Raw genomic sequence first — 13330 nt, forward strand, 5'->3', positions numbered from 1 at the left:
TTATTTTTTCTGGATATAGAATTCTAGGTTGACAGTTGTTTTCTATCACCTTAAATATATATTCCATTGTCTTTTTAATTACATCATTTAATTAGACATCAGTTGTAAGTCATTGTTGTTGCTTTAAAGATAATATTTTTTCTTTGAATGTTTTTAGTACTCTCTTTCCCTTCTGATTTTTCTGAGTTTTTCTAGGTGACTAGATGTGGGTCTGTGTGTATGTGTGGTTATCCTAAATGAGATCTATAGTCTTTCTAAAAAGCCATTGACTTTTTGTCAGTTTTTAAAATTTATTATCTTTTCAAATATTTTCTCCTCTATTCTTTCTCTCTTCTGAGACATCATTATATATTTTGTAATTTTTCTCCATGCCAAATGAATGTTTATATATATACACATTTATATGCATATATATACACATATATGCATATATGTATATACATACATACATACATATACATATATATGTATGTGTATATATAAACATAGATGAAAACATTGTGTGTCTATATAGTCATGTATCTTTTTTATATTATTCATTTTTTGCTTTGCTCTCTGTGCTTTAGCCTATATTTTTATTATTTTCTCATCAGAAGTTTACTAATCCTTTCTTGCGCTGTATCAACCTGCTGTTAAAACCATCTATCAAACTCTAAATTTCAGTTTATCACATTTTCAATTCTAGAATTTTTTGTTGTTCTCTTTAGTAGATTCCAATTCCCGTAAAATGCTCTATTTTGTCATTTAAAAGAATATTAAACACAGCTGTTTTAAAGTCCATCTTTGATAACTTTAATAACTTGGCTAAGTAAGAGCTTATTTCTAATGTTCTCTATTGGTATGCCCAGTGTATTTTTATTCATTGACAGTTATTTGGTAGGCTCTTGATGAAACCTCTTTTTCCACAAGGGTTTATCCTTACCTCAGTAGGGTCAGATGATATTAATTTGATCAGGAAGTGAGCTTACTCAGAGCTAGGTTGCAGCATTTGTATAACTAAATCTATCTTGGTTGTTCCTGCTCCTAGAGGATAAGCTTCCAGAGTTCTCACTGAGATCCCAATGCATTTGCTAGGATTCCTATCTACTGAAACTTCCAGACTCTAATTTATGTTACTTTATCATGGTGCTATTTAGACAGTGAAAAATAAAAATACTCTAAAGTTTAAAATTTTTTTTGCCTGGTAGTGTCATTAGTAAAACTACATATGGAGTAGGTAAAGGGAATTCAACTAGGAGGTTACAATAATAGTTTGATATGAGCTAATGAAGCCTGGTATAGGGAGTTGGCAGTATAAATATATGTCAAAGGACATATATGGAAACTCTTGAAAGTTTATCTATGAAAATAGAATAGGTAAGTAAGCTCGTTGATTATGTGAAGATTGATCTGTCAAAGTTTCCTCAATGTTTTGAACCTAAGGAACTGAAATATATTATGTGGACAACTGGAAAGCGAGATTGTAACTTAGGAGAGAATTTAGAGATGAAAATACACATTGGAGGATAATACAGACATGGGGGATGATTAAAGACTTGGTTAAGAACATACACAGGTAAAAGAAAAGAGGACGGATAACAGAATTGCGGTGTTCACATACATTTTGGGATGATTCTAGTGAGAGATGACTTTTCTTTTTACTTACCCAGTATGTGCCTCTTAATATAAAGCACAATTCTTTCAAAGGAAAATGCTTTGCATTTAAGTGTAGACAGTGTTTAGTATTCACAAGAGATGTGAGATGAAATTAAACATGAAATAATTTTATGATTTCTATAATTTATCTTTTCTTATGACAGACAAACTAAAAATTCTATCAGTGTGTATATACAACCAGTCCTCCATTATTAATGAAAGATTTAGTTAATGTTTTATCCTTTTCAGGATTGAAATTATAAAAACAACTTGTAAGTGTACAACTTAAATCCAGGAGAGTTTAGGGTAAGTGAGTAGAACAAAGGGAATACTTTAGTGTCAAAAGTAAATATATTCTTTGTCAATATGCCCTGTGGAGCCAGTGGTATGTGATAAGGTATGAAAACTTACTTTTTAACTCTCCTTCTAAGTGTTAAAATTTGTGTTTTAATAATATAACAGTTCTTTGGGCTTTCTGACAAGGAATGCTTGAAAGTATGCAACACTGCAGCAGGTTTATCAAAGTCAATTTCCAGGACAAATACAGAAAACAGCTTTTCTATATTAATCTATAGGCAATGCATTTGCCTCAACTATCAGTTGCGTAGTGATCTCCACAACAGTTAGTAATTTTAAGAACACTTTGTAATTAAAAAAAATAATAATTTGAATAAAAAGTAGTAAATTTGATTAGGTCTTTCTATAAGTTTTCAGAATTCTATAGCTGACACTGATAGGTAATGTTTTTAGAAAAAAATGAAACTATGGGGAAATATGTATTTAAAATATATACTAGTGACTTCTATCTATACACTTTAAATGTAAACTTATACGTCTCTATATAGTCTTAATCTCTAATATAAGCATAGATTTATGGGTGCTTAACTTTGATTAACAGTTGTGTCTATAAAACCCAACCTGATAAAGTTAATAAGCCTGTTCTATATTTAAAGATCTACTTTAGACTTAAAAAAAAAATTCTTATCTTCAGTATTTCTCACCTCTTTGTTCAGCTCCCATCTATAGCAGCATATGTTCTTATAAATTCCAAAACAGGTAGAGCAAAAACAAACAAATTTTCTGTTAACCCAAATGACATTTATCATGAGAAGAATTAGCCACCTTTTAATGTTTTGTTTTTGTCATCAGACGTTGGCGGGTTGGTACTAATCAGTCTACAGCAATGATGCTCACATTGGCAGCACATTGTTATCATCAAGGAGCCAGTGTATACATGCCCGGGTCCCACTGAGAGGTTCTGGTTAGAGGTCTAAGCTGCAGCCTAGACATAGGGATTTTTAAAACTCTCCAGATAGTTATAAAATGGAACCTAGAAGAAAACTCAAGATATTCAATTCCCTAAAGTAACTCTTATAATTAACTTCTTCTGAGAAAATCCTGCTTAAATTTTTATCTCATAAATAATACTAAATCTTTAGGGTTCTATACATAAGTATCGGCTATACTTACTCAAATATGGATTCAGTGTGCTCTTGGGGATGGTAGTATAAAAAACATACTTTATTTTATATGTATTACAGGTAAATTTGCTAGATTTAGCAAATAAAACTAAAGAATGCACAGTTATATTTGAATTTTGTATTTTTAATAAATATTTTTAATATTTGGGACATACTTATATTAACAAACTATTTGCTCTTTATCTGAAATTCAAATGTAGCTGATGTCCTGCAATTTTATTAGGCAGCCCTAATTATAGAGCATGCAAAAAATGTTTAGCTGTTCCATTTTAATTAAAACATTTTTGTTGACTTGTATCCAATCTCTTATGAAACTGTTTTATATAGGTCTAATCACAGTTAATTCACACAGAAGAAACAATCTAGTCAGTGTGGCTGAGCCATTTAACCCAATTCACTAAGCCTCCTGGCCTACTCACTCGCTGAAAAATCATTTTGTCTAAGATATTCATAGAAGAGATCAATTTTAATTTTCTTTACCTCTTGAGTACACAGTTTGTAATTCCTTCAACAAAGATTTCTCAGCTTTCTAATACGGTTCTGGGGTAAAACCTGGGTGCGGAAGGGGTTATCCAGTGTTCTAACATAAGTTGTCTGAACTGTTGTAATCTGTAGACCAATTTTCTCTACAGCCCTCTAAGGAAGGAACTTGTTGATTTTGGCAGTGTTTACCTTTCCTACAAACAAATTCAACATTTTCCAGACCGGCTGACTCTTAAAAATAACATGAGAGCTGGGGGAAAATTTCCTCTAGTCTGCTTCAGAATCTATCCCCACCCATAACTCCCATATTCTAGGAAAAGCTTTGTGCTCCTTACAGCTGCTGGAAGATAATCTATGTAGTCATGATTGTTTAGAATCTATGTAAAAGGCTGTAGAGTCCCTGAGTTATTTTCTATAAGGAGAGTAGAAGAATCTGTCAGATAAAAAGGTGAAATGTTCCAGCCTTAATATGGACTTGTACATGGAGAAAGGGGGAAAATTTAATTTTTGTCTCCTCCCTGTCTCTTAGGCAAAAACCCATTTAGTATCAACATGAAACATTTTTTTCTTTGTAGGCACTAAGTGGAGGCTGGTGTCACTATTAATCAAGACATTCCAATTAATGTTTTGCAAAACAAAATAATGCATTTGCTTAGTAGAATTTTTTAATATATTTTATTTATAAAAATTTTTAGATTTAATTGAAGTCATCTAGTTCTTTGAATAATGTGCTAGAGACTGAAATTTTGTTTATTAAAGTTATCTTGATCTGCAAAGTCTAATTTATATATATTTCAATGTTTACATATTTCGATGTTGCCTCTGACGAATTAAAAGCTATTTGGATATTTAACAAACAATATTTTTTCTCCAAGGAATAACTTCATTGTTTTCAATGTTTAAAAACAGAAGAGTTGATATGTCAGACTCTCAGATATTCTTATTCTTGTCACACACCCACTTCTCAGACAGCATCTTCAACCTTTCTCCAAGATGGCTTCCTGCAAGCTTTCATTTCTGGTATCCTGGGGGTTTGCACCTTTGCTCAATTTGTTTCTTCTCTTTTGTTTTCTCTTCTTTCATTATTTTTTTTTCAAGTTCAGACCCCTCTATCAAATGTCTCATAATTTAGCCTAACTTGGATGTGTTAAGATCCCCACCCCTTTTTTTTTTCTATTTCTGTTCTTTCGCATTCTGCACTGAACTATTCTTTTCTCTTCCAAGTGTCTTATTTACTGGGTTACTTATTTTACTTCTTCAATCCCTCCTTTTTGCTCAGAAATGCTGTTAACAATGAAATTTACTGTTCTAATTTTTGTGGCTTATTTTTGCCATTAGGCCAGGTCCTGGCACTACTTTGCTTCTGTCACCTAGATTAGATTGATTCCAGTGGGAGGAGGAAGGTGACTAATTCATAATTCATTACTAGAAGTATTCTAAAATGTTGGAACCAAACATGTAGCACTTCGATTTAATGATTCAGAATGAACTTGAATCTTTGCCAAACTCACCAATTATTTGGCTTAAATGCATAAACTTGAGCAGCATTTAGTCTTAACACTCCTCCTGCCCCTTGGGTTCTGAAGTAGAATTCTCTTTGCAAGTGAAAGCCAGAGTTTGTGGTTGAAAACTCAGTACAGTTACTTTTTTATCATTTATGATAAAGGGCAAGGTGTGGGAGTGAGTAAAAAGAAAGGTGTGGATTCTTTTCTTCCCTGCAGTTTTCACAGCGTTCCTTGTATTTTTGTCTTCTTAAAGCCTGATCTACATGAAAGTTTTAGAATTTTAGTTTTTAAAATATTGGTAATACAAGTTATATAAGCTCTTTAGTTTGTTCCATGTTTTTGGCCATTTATTTGAAATGTAGTACTTAATACAACTTTGAGATTTTGTGCTTCTCTAATAATATATGCTTTAATATTACATAGATAAAAACAAAAGTAATGTTTCCCTTACCACTCAAATAATTGACTTTTCTAAAAACTGTGCTATGGCTCTCTCTTACATATACTTAGGTAACAGTATTTAGAATCAATCCTCAGGTCCCCTATTACCCCTAACATCAAATATTTTCATACTATTTTCTATAACAACACTTTTCTCCCAGGGAAAATGTACCGTGATGATTCTGTCAAAGGGGCTGTCTCATAAGACACATCTCAGGTCTGTGCAAACTCAGTGAGTCTGCCCTCTCATTGGTTCATGTATGAGGACACAGTAACTACTTGCTGTCAAATAAGTCACCAGGGACATCCTGGCAGCTTGGAAGTCATTTTTATGTGGAAGAATATTAAGAACTTCCCAGACACAATTAAATCAGACCAAGAATCATATGAGATAATTCTGCCAAATTTTTATTAAAATAAACTAGGTCACTGTTCATTCCTTAACATTATTTTGTTAAAACTTAATCTAAGTCAAAGCTTTAAAATTTTTTTTGCACTTTTCTCCCTACCTTCCCAACAAAATGACATTGATTTAGTATCCAACATGTTAACAAGTTGCTTCTTAGTCAAACTGAAAATAATCCTCGGCTGATTTTACAGTATATTGGTTTCCAGGATGAGTTTGACAAAATCAATAAATTTCCAGAGAGACTCAATTTCTCTATGTAGAAGCCTAGACCCATATACAGAAACTGGCTAACCTTAAATTTCAAAGGTTTAAGTAGTTTGGTCGAATGTGGAAAGAAGTGAAATATCAATAATGAAAACTAGTTAAAATGTTAAACTCACTTTGAAAATACATATTTTGATTTCAATGTAAAAAAAAACTTTTATGTATGATACGCACAAAATATTGAAACCATATAGAAGCTACATATGTGACGTTTAGACTTCAAAAATTTTTATTTATTTTTAAGAAACACAAGTGTATAGAAATATATTAATGACATCTGTGCTAAGAATATAAATGTTGCACATGGTATGGTAAAGTCAGTACAACCACAGGAGGAAATGAGGGTGAGGCATAGAAAGATGTTTCTTACACTCATGGGCCCCAAAGAAAGACTCACTGAATGCTAAACTCACTGAATGCTATGCAGGATCACAGGGGGAAACCAGGTTTTGGTCAAATGGTAGAAGACAGAAATGAGGAGAAAGTCTAGGCCAGAGCATTTATTGGTGCTTCTGTGAGAAAAAAAAAAAAAAAAGCAACTCAGAATAAATAGCTTAAGACTGAATAATTCTGGAGAATTTGGGGTTATAGAGATTGTATCTAGGTGGTGGTAACTGGCCCAAGCTTTTGCTGTCTCTAAGAAATGTCTGGCCCTAATAGCGTCTGTCTCTCTTTGGCCAGAAAGCTTTTCAAGGCGTCAAAACATCATAAAATAAATTTTAAAAAGCATAATTAATACAGCGTCTTCAGTAACTTTCACACTGTTAGGTGCAATAAATATTATGATGTATATATTTAGTCTCTATACTTCACATTCTTAAACTTTATGGAAAAGAACATTTATAAGAAAAAATGTTGATTCTTTACAAGAAAGAAGAGATCATCCTATAACATATTTCTAGATAAAATAGAAGGGCTTTGGATCCAAAGTACTCATGGAGGTAGGGCTCTCAAGTCCAAGGAGATGCTGCTTCATTCTTGTACACACTACCCAAATTAATAATATTACCGATAATTTAAAAACGTCCTAAGTCTCCATCCTTAATAACATTCTTACCTCTACTCCCAGAGTTAACTAACTTTTGTGCTTATCTTTTCTTGATCTTTTTTTTATTTTCAAAAGTACGAATAGCTTTTTAAGACTACTTTAAGAGCAATTTTAGGTTCACAGCCTAATTAAGAAGGTGTAGAGATCTCCCATATATCCCCTTCCACTACATGTGCATAGCCTCTTCCATTATCAATAGGTCCACCAAGTGGTACATTTATTATCATTGATGAGCCAACACTGACACATCATAATCACATAAAGTCATAGTTTACTCTAGGTTTTATGCATAGTGTTGTATAATTTATAATCTATACAAATGTATAATGATGTGTTTCCCTCATTTTAGTATCATACAGAGTATTTTCAGTGCCTTAAAAATCCTCTTTGTTGCCTGTATATTTCTCTCCCTGGCCTAATCCTTGACAACTACTAATCTTTTAACTGTCTTCATCATTTATTCCTTTTCCAGTATGTTACATAATTTTAATCATGCAGTATATTGCTTTTTCAAATTGGCTTCTTTTATATAGTAACATGCATTAAAATTTCTTCCATGTCTTTTCATGGCTCTATAGTTCACTCATTTTTAGTGCTTAATAATATTCTATTGTCTGGATATATATACATTTACCTATTGAAGAGCATCTTGATTGCTTCCAAGTTTGGATAATTAAGAATAAAGCTACTATAAATGTTGGGGTGTAGGTTTTTTGGGTAAACATGATTCCAACATCCTTGGGTAAATCCCAGTGAGCATGATTGCTGGATCACATGGTGGAAATGTGTTTGAAAACTCCAAAATGTCTTCCAAAGTGGTTGAACCATTTTGTAATCTTACCAGAATGAGAATTCCTGTCGTTCCACATCCTCACCAGCATTTAGTGTTATTAGTGTTCGAAACGTTAGCCATACTAAGAAGTGTGTAGATTGGAAAATACTTAAGTTTATCTTGGGTTTTATTGTAATTAATTGAAACATTTATAAGTTTGTATTCTGTAAAGAGGAAAAATATAGGCTGCTTATAACAGGTCTGCATTTGAATGAGATTACAGAAATATGGAAGTCTTTATTTTATAAAAGTCCTCATCATTCATCTGATATCATGGATTTAGTGACAAGTATCATAAACCTTTGCTTTACTCTCCTTGTCTTAATCAAAAGATAATGTATTATTTCTTATAATAATACTAATAAAAAAAGGTAGGGTACACAGTAATACACAATTAGTAGTTTATTAATTTTACCAAAAATTCAGGTTATTTTTACTGAATCTCTGTCCCATTGGTCCCCACTTTTAGCTCTATCCTGTAGTTTACTCTTGTAATCATAAATAGCTGTAATACGTATCATCTGGTGACAGTAGGACTAGCGACAGAAAAAGGGCTTACTCTTATGTCTCTTGTGTTAGTAATAAATGACAAATTCCCAAGCTGAAAATGTTTCCTTATGTGGCTTTTTGGCCTGATTTTAACCACATGTTTATTCCTATACAAATTCTTGACAAGCATATCTTTGTGATTACTGGACTTCTTAGACTTCTCTAGGTCCAGTGGATCTGATGACCAGGTTTCTTTGGAAACATGACTATGTAAAGGAGGGCTGGATATCTTAAAACATATTTTCTTAGGAATTAGAGAAAATGATTGGTAGGCAATCAAAAGGGCCTTTTACATTAATGATTGCATTTATTGAAAATCTGTGCTTTTACTAGTCATTATAGAATATAACACCTGACCATATCAATAAATACATTTGTGCAGTTAACAAGATCAAATTGAAATTAGAACACAGGTATTATGTTAATGATGAATGTTTGTTTTTGGTGCAGAATAGCATAATAGTAGTAATCTCATCTGGTTGTTACAAGGATTAAAGGAGATAATCCATATAAAAAGTTTTTTAAGTGCCTGGCATATTTTAAATGATCAATACCTAATGTAAATAATATTTTGTTATACTCGACTTGCCCACAGTAGGTTGCAGTACTCATTACTGACTAAAATGTTAAAAAATAACAACAACAACAACAAAAAACCAGAATGGTATTAGCAAGTAACATTGAAAGAAAAAGGAAAACAAGTAAGTTTTTCATAAAGATCACCAAACACAAGAGAAGGCAAGCCGCTGTGAGAGTCAAGAGACCAAAAAAACAATATATTTAGATCCCCATGTCTGCAAAGTAGCCTTAACAGACTTAGAATTGTATAAAACAGCATGAATTGATACAAGAAAAATCACAGAGTGTAATGAAGCCCAGGAACAGACCTCTGCATATATGAAATTTGATATGAGAGAGTTAGCATGGCATATTAAGGTGGAAAAGAAAGTTACTTAATAAATCAAGTACTCAAAATCAGTTATCCCAGTGGGGGAAAAAATGAAAAGAGATCCCTATTTCACACACAGTGTGTACAAATATCCACCTTGAATAGATTGAAAATTTAAATATTAAAAGCAAACTTTAAAGCTTTTAGAAAAGAAATTAGGGAATATAGCTTTCTGAATTCAGGGAAAGAAAGAAAGTTTGCTTATGTTACCCTTTCTCCTCACTATCAGTCTTCTTGGAGTTATAATATAATTGCTCAGGCCCATCTCACACACACACACACACACACACACACACACACAATTTGCTTAAATTAAAAATAAACAAACAAAAATACACCAATGTAAAGTGATGGATTCAAAAATTTCACTAAATGAAATTAAGAACTTTTTTTCATAAAAATACACTATAAGAAAATACAAAACAAGTTACAAGTTTAGAAGAATATGCTTGTGACACATAAAATTAACAATAAAATATATTAAGAATTCTTAAATAATTAATAAACAGCAATAAAGTGATTACAAAACTATGCAAAATATATGAGCAGGCATTTTTTCTAAGAGGGACATGGAATGCCAAAATCTCATAGAGCTGCTCAGCCTCACTAATAATAAAAATACAAATTGAAAAGGCAATTTCAATTTTACCTTTGAATAACAAAATTGAATTGGTCTGACAATTCACATGTTGAATAGAACATATAAGTGTCAAAAATTTCTTTTTCCATTAATAATGGGAATATAAACTAGTAGGATCGCTTTGGGAAACAATGTAAAATTGAATTTTACATTCTTTACAATCTAGCAATTTCACTCCAAGGTTCAATTTTCCCCAAGGAAAATTTTAGTATATACATACCAGAAAACATGTACGAAACAGCACAAGTTGTAAATAAAAAACAAATTGGAAATAAGCCAAATATCCATTGGCAAACGATATATAAATTGTGGTATCTTTCCACAATGCAAAATTTTCAGCTACATACATGGATAAAAAATAATGTCATTTTCTTGAATCAATAAAGCAAGTCTCAAAAGCAGACATACATTTTGATGACTTTTTTTAAAGTTCAAAACTATGTAAAACTAAGTATATTTTTTAGGTAGGAAATATATGCAGTAACTTATAAGAAGGTGACATAAAATTCAAGTATCAGTTATTTTTAAAGAGTATTCAGGGACATGAATTTGGAAGAAGCACTAGGAAAATGTGAGTTTTTGATAATACTTTCATTCTTGGTGATTTGGAGTGCTTATCATAGAATTAAAAATAAGGACATTAGAAAAAATAATGGATAAATTATATAAAGAAAGGACATACATGTAAGGTAATGGTTTATTACAAATGAAGGGTTAATTCATTCATGAAATCCAGTAAATAAGCAAAACTTAAATGATAATCATTTGCATAAGAAATCATTTTTAAAAAAGGAAATTGCAGCATCCGGAATGCTCTTTGGAAGCTCTGATATTAGAAACTCATTTCTTCAAAAGTAGGACTGCCCAATAGTGGTGAGAGGCCAGTACTGATTGTAGTAACTTCACCATGAAATGAGATTTTTACACTGATCTCTTTGATCAAATGTTAGTTTAGAATGGTACAGTAACAACTGTGCATCTTGGTGAATAGAAACAGTTATATCAGTAAGCCATTATTTTTATAGCTAACCATTTTGTCTAAGATTTAAATTTTAACCTGTTTCCCATTTAGAAAAAAAAAAGTGCTGCCTTCTGCCAGCATTAATTTTACATAAATATGCTCTATGAGGCTGAAGCAAATCAGACTGGTTTTCAATGTGAAAATAAAACACAGAAACTGTTCGTGGAGTTATTTTTAAACAGAACTTGTCTCTAATCCTAATGTAATGAAAATATGTACATAAACCGGATTCATCAGATGAATCTTTGGCTAACAACTGTTTGACAATGGTGTTAACATCAAGCATAGGAATGCTACACTTTCTAGGATTTAACATATTCAGAGATCAAGAATTACTATATTTTGTAAATGGAAATACTACTACTAAAAATAGAATAATAGAATAATATCACTTGTTTCCAAAGACTATCGATATACTAGAGAAATGCAAAAATAATGATAAAATTAAGATATTTTGAGGTAAACTTTGGGGGTTAGGTTAGGACTGTAATCCACGAGTTATTTCGGGGTAAATCCTGCAGCCACAAGTGACGCTGGTGAGTATTCTTGGGGCAAATGGGTTAAATTAAAATGACCAATAACTAAACAATATGAACCTTTACGCAATTACACAATGCCTCCCTTTCATATGCCTCCCTTTCATAATTGTCAAATAAAGTTTGAGATTGACAGATGATGCCAATGTAAGAAACTGAAAAGTGCACACACACATACACACACACACACACACACACACACACACACACACACAAAATACTCAAAGTGGCAATTCTTTTAAATCAAGTGAAGTCATTAATGTTCATTTAAATAAAACAAAAAAAACAACTGAAACTTTATGCTGAGTGGAATTGTGACTATATTCTAAAGTTGATATAGCTTAGCTGTGAGGGTATAAGATGCAGAAAGAAAGGGTAACTGAAAAAAACAATCTTAATCAGATTCCAGATATGTCTATATCATAAAGAATGGAGTGTGGTAATACTAATTTGTGTAAAATACACATTAGAAATTCTTTCAGAACAGATTCTAGACTCCAAGTCATTTTCTTTTGGCAGCCTATCAAAAATAAAATTGGGGCACAAATGAGGAGTTCCTTTAACATTAGTTGGATGACAGTGGATACACTTTGATTTATTCTTTGAAAGATATGGCACAGGTTTTTATCACAGGATTCACTTACATTGCAATAATGTTTCAAATTAAGTGAATCCTGTAATAAAAAAATTGAAAGGTAAATATACTGTAATGACATTTCAAATTTTTTACTTTTAGAAGACAGAGTAAAACAAAATCAAATTCTCTCATTGGATAATGGATGAAAAATGGTCGACAAATTAGAATTCTTTCAAATGTCATTTAAAAATATATTTAATTAAAATTTAATATGCAATTTCAGAAAATCATACTTTATGACATAAAGCAAATTTTGAATAACAAGATCAATGCCCAGACTTGGTATTACTTTGGCATCACACGTTTTGAGGACTCTGATTCATATAATATATAATATTATATGAATCTATAATCTATATATTATAGATTCATATAATATATTATATGAATCTATAATGACAAACATTTTCTGATACTTCTAAATTAAGTCAGATTAATAACTGAGGAAAGATACCCAAAATTCTACCAGGCAAGGGACATATTAAACAGCAGGAGTTAAATGTTTGTGACCCGAAGACAAAATTCATCTCCTCCTCCACAAAAGGAAGATAAAATTCTTAGGCAGGCTTATTCTCTTTCCTCTTCAAGCTCACTGATTTATGTTACCCCAAGGGCATTTGAGTTTTTGTCACTTGGTGTTTCAGGCTACTGCTGAGGAAGTTCATTAACTGTATCTTAGGTCTTTACTGCAAGGGTGTCTGATACTCTGATCAGATTTTACTACTGCATTTGAGAAATTCTCAGTCACAGTCTTTTCCTTAATGAAAGATGTTTTTGGTTTTTATTTTACCACAGACACTTTAATATGCATCAAATCAAGAGTCTCCAATGATTTATAAACTCCAAGGTCAAATTTCTCACCAAATTTATCTTCTGATAGCATAGGCAGTAGAAATATGT

Source organism: Rousettus aegyptiacus, unplaced genomic scaffold (genome assembly GCF_014176215.1).
Source record: "Rousettus aegyptiacus isolate mRouAeg1 unplaced genomic scaffold, mRouAeg1.p scaffold_m13_p_10, whole genome shotgun sequence".
NCBI classification, from domain to species: domain Eukaryota; kingdom Metazoa; phylum Chordata; class Mammalia; order Chiroptera; family Pteropodidae; genus Rousettus; species Rousettus aegyptiacus.